Source organism: Salmo salar, chromosome ssa10 (assembly GCF_905237065.1).
Source record: "Salmo salar chromosome ssa10, Ssal_v3.1, whole genome shotgun sequence".
Lineage (NCBI taxonomy): Eukaryota > Metazoa > Chordata > Actinopteri > Salmoniformes > Salmonidae > Salmo > Salmo salar.
This window is the reverse complement of record NC_059451.1, coordinates 23,519,373-23,531,376: the sequence shown is the minus strand read 5'-3', so window position 1 is coordinate 23,531,376 and position 12,004 is coordinate 23,519,373.

The window sequence follows — 12,004 nt, the reverse complement described above, 5'->3', positions numbered from 1 at the left end:
GTTAATGCTTTTTGTGTGTTTACTCATGTATTGAAACTTCTTAATCCTTGAAATTAGATTCTTCCACAACAGTTTATTGGTATTACATACAGTTGAAGTTGGAAGTTTACATACACCTTAGCCAAATACATTTAATCTCAGTTTTTCATTTCTGACATTTAATCCTAGTAAACATTACCTGTCTTAGTTCAGTTAGGATCACCACTTTATTTTAAGAATGTGAAATGTCAGAATAATAGTAGAGAATGATTTATATCAGCTTTTATTTATTTCATCACATTCCCAGTGGGTCAGAAGTTTACATAAAATGAATTTGTATTTGGTAGCATTGCCTTTAAATTGCTTAACTTGGGTCAAATGTTTCGGGTAGCCTTCCACAAGCTTCCCACAACAAGTTTGATGAATTTTGGCCCATTCCTCCTGACAGAGCTGGTGTAACTGAGTCAGGTTTCTAGGCCTCCTTGCTCGCACACGCTTTTTCAGTTCTGCCCACAAATGTTCTATAGGATTGAGGTCAGGGCTTTGTGATGACCACTCCAATACCTTGACTTTGTTGTCCTTAAGCCATTTTGCCACAACTTTGGAAGTATGCTTGGCGTCATTGTCCATTTGCGACCAAGCTTTAACTTCCTGACTGATGTCTTGAGATGTTGCTTCAATATATCCACATAATTTTCCAACCGTCTTGATGCCATCTATTTTGTGAAGTGCACCAGTCCCTCCTGCAGCAAAGCACCCCCACCGTAGTCTGGCTTTTTTATGGCGGTTTTGGAGCAGTGGCTTCTTCCTTGCTGAGCGGTCTTTCAGGTTACGTTGATATAGGACTCATTTTACTGTGGATATAGATGCTTTTGCACTTGTTTCCTCCAGCATCTTCACAAGGTCCTTTGCTGTTGTTCTGGGATTGATTTGCACTTTTCGCACCAAAGTACGTTAATCTCTAGGAGACAGAACGGGCTCCTTCCTGAGCAGCATGACGGCTGCGTGATCCCATGGTGTTTATACTTGCGTACCATTGTTTGTACAGATGAACGTGGTACCTTCAGGTATTTGGAAATTGCTCCCAAGGATGAACCAGACATGTAGAGGTCTACAATTTTTTTTCTGAGGTCTTGGCTGATTTCTTTTGATTTTCCCATGATGTCAAGCAAAGAGGCACTGAGTTTGAAGGTAGGCCTTGAAATACATCCACAGGTACACCTCCAACTGACTCAAATTATGTCAATAAGCCTATCAGAAGCTTCTAAAGCCATAACATCATTTTCCGGAATTTTCCAAGCTGTTTTTAAAGGCACAGTCAACTTCGTGTATGCAAACTTCTGACCCACTGGAATTGTGATACAGTGAGTTATAAGTGAAACAATCTGTTTGTAAACAATTGTTGGAAAAATTACTTTTGTCATGCACAAAGTAGATGACCTAACCGACTTGCCAAAACTATAGTTCGTTAACAAGAAATTTGTGGAGTGGTTGAAAAACTCGTTTTAATGACTCCAACCTAAGTGTATGTAAACTTCCGACTTCAACTGTATAGGAATATCAATCACATGGAATATAGATAGGTCATTTGTTAAATATTTAACAAGAGATATACATTTAACATCTGTCGACAACATAGAACAAGCCAAAACATCTATCTTTTTCAAAGACAAACTGATAAATCAGAGTGGTGCAAATTGTGAAACAATGCTAAGGTGACCAAAAGTATGTGGACACCAGCTCGTCGAACATCTCATTCCAAAATCATGGGAATTAATATGGAGTTGGTCCCCTCTTTGCTGCTATAACAGCCTCCACTCTTCTGGGAAGGCTTTCCACTAGACGTTGGAAGATTGCTGCGAGGACTTGCTTTCATTCAGCCACAAGAGCGTTGAGTGCTGATGTTGGGCGATTAGGCCTGGCTCGCAGTCGGCATTCCAATTTATCCCAAAGGTGTTTGATGGGGTTGAGGTCAGGGCTCTGTGCAGGCCAGTCAAGTACTTCCACACCATTCTCAACAAACCATTTCTGTATTGTCCTCTCTGTGCACCGGGGCATTGTCATGCTGAAACAGGAAAGGGCCTTCCCCAAACTGTTGCCACAAAGTTGGAAGAATCACAGAATCATCTAGAATGTAATTGTATGCTGTAGCGTTAAGATTTCCCTTCACTGAAACTAAGGGGCCTGCCCGAACCATGAAAAACAGCCCCAGACCATTATTCCTCCTTCACCAAACTTTACAGTTGGCACTTTGCATTGGGGCAGGTAGCGTTCTCCTGGCATCCGCCAAACCCAGATTCGTACGCCGGACTGCCAGATGGTAAATCGTAATTCATCACTCCAGAGGACGCATTTCCACTGCTACAGAGTCCAATGGTGGTGAACTTTACACCTCTCCAGCCTATGCTTGGCATTGCACATGGTGATCTTGGGCTTATGTGTGGCTGCTCGGCCATGGAAACCCATTTCATGAAGCTCCCGACAAACAGTTATTGTGGCATCCTATGACATTGAAAGTCACTGAGCTCTTCAGTAAGGCCATTCTATCTGCCAATGTTTGTCTATGGAGATTGTATGGCTGTGTGCTCGACTTTATGCACCTGTCAGCAACGCATGTGGCTGAAATAGCCGAATCCACTAATTTGAAGGGGTGTTCACATACTTTTGTATTATAAGTCCAAGTGCCTTAGCAAGGTTCCTGTCTAAAGCATTTTCTTACATCAGGTATAGAACCATTACAGGACATGACAGTGTCCAGATGCAATTTGGCATCCAGGTACAAAATATATCTTAATACAAGCTTGCAGTCCAATTAAATTGAGGGCCACTGGGCTCTCATGACAATGTTCACTTTAAGCTGTGGGCTTGCTCAGAAGAAATATCAGTCCGCTCAGAGAAGCACGAGATTAAATTTCACTCAACTTTCTAGAGTTTTACCCTTAGTTAATTACCACTATCAACTTTTCCCTTTACTGTGGGAATTGTGATCGAATTAACGCAATATTAGCAACTTTCAATGCAAAATACCGAAGCAAAATGAACTATGCAAGACTTAGTATGCAAAACTAACTATACAAGAGATCATTGACATGCATGACTCAGCCTGCAGCCTGTACTCTACACAGACCAGTGCACCATAACCAATCAGAGCTCTAGTAGGCTTATATGCAAATAGACCATTGCCACATATGGATCTTTTCCATTCACTTTGAACTGGACTGGCTTTACAGCATGAGATGTTGTGAGTAGATGTGCTTGTTTTGAGATCAAAGCGAGAGCTGCATCCTGCCACCCGTTGTCACAGGAAGGCCAATAAGATCATCAAGGACCTCAGCCACCCAAGCAACACCAATTATTCCAAGTCACAAGCCTCTTTTAGGATCAATGAGGCAACTGGGAGGCTCTAACACAAGGAAAGAGAATCCAACCCTGGACTCTGACACTCTCTCCCTAGCTCTACAACTTTCCCCCACTGTGGTGTAATTTTCGACTTTTTTATGGATATTAAAACATACAATCTACCTGCAGTGAAGCCGCTCAACATTTGCATTACGTTCAGTCATCTAACAGAATCCCATCCAGAGTGACCCACAGGAGCAACCAGGGTCAAGCGCCCCACCCAAGGGCACATTGACAGATCTCCCATGAAGTCAAAACGAGGACCCGAACAAGCGACCTATTGGCCGCTGACCCAAGCTCCCAACTGCCAGGCCACAAACTATATGGTATAACTTGCCCTGCCAGGATTGGGCTCCTAAGTCACCAATTTATCATTTAGAAGTGAGCTTTGATTCATTGCTAGTCCAATACGTCTGCCTGAATCAGGCCTGGAATTTCGTTATTTTAGGTGCAAGGCCATTTGGCTTTCAAGAGGCCAGGGCACCAAGACAATCAGCTAGAGCACCATTGCCATTAAGTATTCTGTTAAGAAAAACATGTATATAAATGTACATAAATAATTTGTCTACTTGTCAAAGTGTAGGTGATAGCCAATGCGTATTGGCTACAGCCTCTCATGTCCACACCTATGCTGACATGAGGAAGGTGCCAGAAACTTTAGCCAAACTTTATTGAGACTTTTAGTTGCATTTATATACAGTTGTAACGGCCGTCATCGTAATAAAACCAAGGTGCAGCGGAGGATGTGTATTCATTTTGAATATTTAATAAAATGAACCGCTATAAACAAAACACTAAACAGCAATGACAGCAAACAGTCCTGTCTGGTCAAAAATGAACGAAACAGAAAACACTAGACAGAAACAATCACCCACCAAAACCCAAAGGAAAAACAGACTCCCAATCAGCAACAACAAACTACAGCTGTGCCTGGTTGGAAGCCACACGGCCAAAATCAACGAAACAAACCAACCTAGAAAAAAGAACATAGAACGCCCACCCAATGTAACACCCTGGCCTAACCAAAATAAAGAACAAAAACCCCTCTCTATGGCCAGGGCGTTACAGTACCCCCCCCCCAAAGGTGCGGACTCCGGCCGCAAAACCTGACTCTGAAGGGGAGGGTCCGGGTGTGCCTTCTTACGGCGGCTGCTCAGGTGCGGGACGTGGCCTCCGCTCCACCCTCGGCGTCACCCACTTAGGTGGCGCCCCTGGCCGCGCCGGAGGACTGGTGGGCGACCCTGACTGCGCCCGGCTGGCGGGCGATTCTGGTTGCGCCTGGCTGGCGGGCTACCCTGGCTGCGCCCGGCTGGCGATTCTGGTTGCGCCCGGTTGGCGGGCGTCCCTGGCTGCGCCCGGCTGGCAGGCGAACCTGGCTGGGGAGACATGAAGGAGGCCTGGCCCTGGGCGCAGGCACAGGACTCACCGGGCTGGCGGGCGGCTCTGGCGGCTCCGGACAGGCGGGCGGCTCTGGCGGCTCCGGACAGGCGGGCGGCTCTGCCGGCTCCGGACAGGCGGGCGGCTCTGGCGGCTCCGGACAGGCGGGCGGCTCTGGCGGCTCCGGACAGGCGGGCGGCTCTGGCGGCTCCGGACTGGCGGGCGGCCCTGGCGGCTCCGGACTGGCGGGCGGCCCTGGCGGCTCCAGACTGGCGGGCGGCTCTGGCGGCCCCGGACTGGCGGGCGGCTCTGGCGGCTCTGGCCCAGGACTCACCAGGCTGGGGAGACATGAAGGAGGCCTGGCTCTGGGCGCAGGCACTGGACTCGCCAGGCTGGGGAGACCCACTGGGGGCCTGGTCCGTGGAGGAGGCACAGGACTGACCAGGATGGGGAGACCCACTGGAGGCCTGGTCCGTGGAGGAGGTACAGGACTGACCAGGATGGGGAGACCCACTGGAGGCCTGGTCCGTGGAGGAGGCACAGGCTTGACCAGGATGGGGAGACCCCCTGGAGGCCTGGTCCGTGGAGGAGGCACAGGACTGACCAGGATAGGGAGACCCACTGGAGGCCTGGTCCGAGGAGGAGGCACAGGATAAACCGGGCTGTGGGGGAGCACTGGAGTTCTGGTACGTAGGCTCTTTACCCACACTCCAGGCTGAATGCCCACTTTGGCCTGGCACGGGCGGAGCGCAGGCATTGGGCGAACTGGGCCCTCCCAGCGCCCCGGAGACACAGTGCGCAGAGCCGGTGCAGGATAACCTGGACCAAAAAGGCGCACTGGAGACCAGACGAGCTGAGCTGGCACAATCCATCCTGGCTCGATGCCTGCACTTGCATGGCACTTGTGGGGGGCTGGCCTATAGCGCACCGGGCTATGAACGCGCACTGGAGACACCGTGCGCTTCACAGCATAACACGGTGCCTTACCAGTAACACGCTGCTTCCGGTAAGCACGGGGAGTTGGGCCAGAATTAGATCCTGGCTCTGCCACACTCCCCGTGTGCCCCCCAAGGTTGCCTCTCGTGCCTGTTGCGCTCCCTCGCTTCATACCAGCGCCTCTCAGCTATCGCCGCCTCGATCTCCCACTGCGGGGGGCGATACTCCCCAGCTTGAGCCCATGGTCCTTTACCGTCCAGCAATTCCTCCCAATTCCATGACTCCCGATAGCTCCTCTCCTGGTTCTTCTCCTTGCGCTGCTCCTTCCTCCGCTGCTTGGTCTGTTTTTTGGTGGGTGATTCTGTAACGGCCGTCATCGTAATAAAACCAAGGTGCAGCGGAGGATGTGTATTCATTTTGAATATTTAATAAAATGAACCACTATAAACAAAACACTAAACAGCAATGACAGCAAATAGTCCTGTCTGGTCAAAAATGAACGAAACAGAAAACACTAGACAGAAACAATCACCCACCAAAACCCAAAGGAAAAACAGGCTACTTATGTGTGACTCCCAATCAGCAACAACAAACTACAGCTGTGCCTGATTGGAAGCCACACGGCCAAAATCAACGAAACAAACCAACCTAGAAAAAAGAACATAGAACACCCACCCAATGTAACACCCTGGCCTAACCAAAATAAAGAACAAAAACCCCTCTCTATGGCCAGGGCGTTACAACAGTTGAAGTCGGAAGTTTACATACACTTAGGTTGGAGTCATTAAAACGAGTTTTTCAACCACTACACAAATTTCTTGTTAACAAATTATAGTTTCGGCAAGTCGGTTAGGACATCTACTTTGTGCATGACACAAGTAATTTTTCCAACAATTGTTTACAGACAGATTATTTCACTTATAACTCACTGTATCACAATTCCTGTGGGTCAGAAGTTTACATACACTAAACTGATTGTGCCTTCAAACAGCTTGGAAAATTAATTGAATATTATGTCATGGCTTTAGAAGCTTCTGATTAGCTAATTGACATAATTTGATTCAATTGGAGGTGTACCAGTGGATGTATTTCAAGGCCTACCTTCAACTCAGTGCCTCTTTGCTTGACATCATGGGAAAATCAAAAGAAATCAGTCAAGGTCTCAGAAAAAAAATTGTAGACCTCCACATGTCTGGTTCATCCTTGGGAGCAATTTCCAAACGCCTGAAGGTACCACGTTCATCTGTACAAACAATGGTACGCAAGTATAAACACCATGGGATCACGCAGCCGTCATACCGCTCAGGAAGGAGACCGTTCTGTCTCCTAGAGATGAACGTACTTTGGTGCAAAAAGTGCAAATCAATTCCAGAACAACAGCAAAGGACCTTGTGAAGATGCTGAAGGAAACAGCTACAAAAACATCTGTATCCACAGTAAAATGAGTCTTATATTGACGTAATCTGAAAGGCCGCTCAGCAAGGAAGAAGCCACTGCTCCAAAACCGCCATAAAAAAGCCAGACTACAGTTTGCAACTGCACTTGGGGACAAAGATCGTACTTTTTGGAGAACTGTCCTCTGGTCTGATGAAACAAAGATAGAACTGTTTGGCCATAATGACCATCGTTATGTTTGGAGCAAAAAGGGGGAGGCTTGCAAGCCGAAGAACACCATCCCAACCGTGAAGCATGGGGGTGGCAGCATCATGTTGTGGGGGTACTTTGCTGCAGGAGGGACTGGTGCACTTCACAAAATAGATTGCACCATGATTAAGGAAAATGATGTGGATATAATGAAGCAACATCTCAAGACATCAGTCAGGAAGTTAAAGCTCGGTCGCAAATGGGTCTTCCAAATGGACAATGACCCCAAGCATACTTCCAAAGTTGTGGCAAAATGGCTTAAGGACAACAAAGTCAAGGTATTGGAGTGGCCATCACAAAGCCCTGACCTCAATCCTATAGAACATTTGTGGGCAGAACTGAAAAAGCATGTGCGAGCAAGGAGGCCTACATACCTGACTCAGTTACACCTGCTCTGTCAGGAGAAATGGGCCAAAATTCACCCAATTTATTGTGGGAAGCTCGTGGAAGGCTACCCGAAATGTTTGACCCAAGTTATTAAGCAATTTAAAGGCAATGCTACCAAATACAAATTCAGTGTATGTAAACTTCTGACCCACTGGGAATGCGATGAATGAAATAAAAGCTGATATAAATAATTCTCTCTACTATTATTCTGACATTTCACATTCTTAAAATAAAGTGGTGATCCTAACTGACCTAAAACAGGGACTTTTTACTCAGATTAAATGTCAGCAATTGTGAAAAACTGAGATTAAATGTATTTGGCTAATGTGTATGTAAACTTCTGACTTCAACTGTAGGTTAAATGTAATTTATACTGTCATGTTTGACAAATATAATGTAGGATAGTTCATATTTAACTTCTAGGGGGTGTGGTCATTGATACTGCTGGGAAATTCGAGGCCTGCCCTGAATCCAACATTACCTTCTGCTGACTCACTGTATTTGTGATGCACATTAATGCTGATGATGTGGTTGTTACTGACAATGAGCACATGGCTGAGCTCTAATCATCACTTCATTAAGTCAGGATTCCTATTTGACTCAGCCATGCCTCCTCGCCCGTCCAACATTTTCTAATCTCCCACCCCTTCTAATGTGACTATCCCTGATGCTCCTCCCGCTTTTCCCCCTGCCCTGCTACAAAGTTTCTCCCTGCAGGCGGTCACTGAGTCTGAGGTGCTAAAGGAGCTCCTTAAACTTGACCCCAAAAAAACATCTGGGTCAGATGATTTGGACCCTTTCTTCTTTAAGGTTGCTGCCCCTATCATCGCCAAGCCTATCTCTGACCTTTTTAACCTGTCTCTCCTCTCCAGGGAGGTTCCCATTGCTTGGAAGGCAGCCACGGTGCATCCTTTATTTAAAGGGGGAGACCAAGCTGATCCTAACTGTTATAGGGCAATTTCTATTTTGCACTGTTTATCAAAAGTATTGGAAAAATGTGTTAATAATCAACAGAGTGGCTTTCTTGATGTCTGTAGTATTCTCTCTGGTGTGCAATCTGGTTTCCGCTCAGGTTATGGATGTGTCACTGCAACCTTAAAGGTCCTAAATGATGTCACCATTGCCCTTGATATGTTGACTTGGTGACCATTATGGTGTATGGGGAGGAAGCAACCACATATGACAAGAGCATAAGGCAGGTAGGTGTTCACTATAGTGAACCAACACAACCTGACACTAATTGACAAGAAATGCCATCAACTTATTTGTCCTTCACATGTCATTGGAATTGCACCTCTCCGATGTCAATGCCATCTTAAATCTCCCAGAAATGTCATTGATAGGCCCACTCCAGCATCAGTCCTCCATCAAAATGCTGTCTGGAAATTGTTGGCGTGTATTGTCCTCATCTGTACCTATTGCTACCAACCAGGACTGGTCAGCCCATGTGACAGCTGAACTGGACTAGCATGTGTATAATTCGTTTTCATGCTGGGGTGACTCATGCATTGGTCTGCGAAACTGTAGTAATACCAATATCCCTATAAGGACATATGGAGTTTATGGCAAACAAGAAGCAAACTTGCTGTATGTGATCGTTTATGGTGGCTAGCCTGTTATGGCTAGGGGGCAGTATTTTCACGGCTGGATAAAAAACGTACCCGATTTAATCTGGTTACCACTCCTACCCAGTAACTAGAATATGCATATACTTATTACATATGGATAGAAAACACCCTAAAGTTTCTAAAACTGTTTGAATGGTGTCTGTGAGTATAACAGAACTCATTTGGCAGGCAAAAACCTGACAAGGTTTCATGCAGGAAGTGGCCTGTCTGACAAGGTGTCGTTCTTCTTGTCTCTGTTTATTGAAGAGTGAGGATCTTAGCTGTCCCATGACACTTCCTACGGCTGCCATAGGGTCTCAGAAGGCGGTAAAAAGCTGAATCGTGGCTTTGCAGGCTCTGGCTGAAAGAAAGTAGCGCGTTTGGGTAGTGGCTGGTTACAGTACTGTGAGACTCAGGCTCGTGCCCGCGTCGACCGAAAGCTTTGTTTACTTTCCTCTGTTTAGCTAAATGGACATTCCCGGTCAGAATATTATCGCTTTTTTACGAGAAAAATGGCATAAAAATGGATTTTAAACAGCAGTTGACATGCTTCGAAGTACGGTAATGGAATATTTAGATTTTTTTTGTCACGAATTGCGCCATGCGCGCGACCCTTATTTACCCTTTCAGATAGTGTCTGGAACGCACGAACAAAACGCCGCAATTTGGATATAACGATGGATTATTTTGGACCAAACCAACATTTGTTATTGAAGTAGCAGTCCTGGGAGTGCATTCTGACGAAGACAACAAAAGGTAATCAAACTTTTATAATAGTAAACCTGATATTGGTGAGTGCTAAACTTGCCGGGTGTCTAAATAGCTAGCCCTGTGATGCCGGGCTATGTACTTAGAATATTGCAAAATGTGCTTTCACCAAAAAGCTATTTTAAAATTGGACATATCGAGTGCATAAAGGAGTTCTGTATCTATAATTCTTAAAATAATTGTTATGCTTTTTGTGAACGTTTATCGTGAGTAATTTAGTAAATTCTTAGCAAATTCCTCCGGAAGTTTGCGGGGGGTATGCTAGTTCTGAACGTCACATGCTAATGTAAAAAGCTGTTTTTTGATATAAATATGAACTTGATTGAACAAAACATGCATGTATTGTATAACATAATGTCCTAGGTGTGTCATCTGATGAAGATCATCAAAGGTTAGTGCTGCATTTAGCTGTCTTCTGGGTTTTTGTGACATTATATGCTAGCTTGAAAAATGGGTGTCTGATTATTTCTGGCTTGGTACTCTGCTGACATAATCTAATGTTTTGCTTTCGCTGTAAAGCCTTTTTGAAATCGGACAGTGTGGTTAGATAAAGGAGAGTCTTGTCTTTAAAATGCTGTGAAATAGTCATATGTTTGAAAAATTGAAGTTTTTGTATTTTTGAGGAATTTGTAATACGCGCCACGCGTATCATTGGATATTGGAGCAGGTGTTCCGCTAGCGGAACGTCTAGATGTAAGAGGCTAGGGATTAACTGTGAGATAGTGGCCTTTACGCACCGTGCTTGACCAGCTCCACCTCCTCTGCAACCCTTTCACTGTCCATCAAGCCCTGGGATCATCTTCAAATGTGTAAGTGTGTGGAGCTGTGTTATGTCCCTCTCAACCAAAGCTTCTTGGTCATAGTCTATTACCTAGTTACACTCAAAATAATCTAACTAGATATACAAAGAGCCTTATGAAACCATTTTAAAGACAGAATAACACAATACAAAATTAACTAGGGCTACTTATATGCAGGTTAAGATGTTTAAGTGTAATCATGTTGGCCATCTTGGATTCAGAATAAAATTGGTTCACACCAACAGTCTTTATAGGCATAAGTGTTGTTCACAATATTGAAAAGAATTCCTTTAATTTACAAAATTCCTATTTGCAGGTGATTTAACCTCCATCAAATGTTATTAACTTCCATCAAACGTTATTATGGCAGCCATATTTGATCTTGGACGCCATATTGGAATTGAGACTAAATATAAAGATAATCTGTGATTGCACCTGACTTAATTGCAAGACTAGGGGCTGAAGATGCAAAATCCTTGAAGGAACCTTGGACCCAAAAATGTCTTATTTTGATGTCTGTGCCCACTTGTTTTCCTTAGAGACAATTACAATAGCCACAACATAAAAAAACATGTAACAGTATGCATTTTTGTCAGGCAGGATCATACATCATTGAATGAGAGAATATTTTACTTGGAAGTGTGTCTATTGAACAGCTACCAAAAAGGGAAGTTCATCATAAATATTAATAGTTGATATTTCTGCCTATTCTATCTGTGTGTTTACAGGTCTATATTTCCAAGATGCATGAAGATATTCTAATGCTGTTTGTTTGTGTATGTAGGGTAGACAGCTGAATAGTTGTATTCCACATATGAGCAATATCAGAGATTGCAATATTGGGTTACATGTGTTTATGTGGTGCACCCCCCTCCAGCCAGGCATTATTCTGCAAATGTTTAGTTTAGTGGGTGTTTTATAGCAGATTACAATAGCCACAACATCAAAAAACATGTGATACTGTATGTGTTTTTGTCAGGCTTGACCATACAGCACTGAATGAGAGCAAATTTGACTTGGGAAGTTGTCTATTGAACAGCTAACAGCAATATTGGGTTACATGAGCTTATTTGGTCCACCCCACAATATCTATCAATTTAACCACTT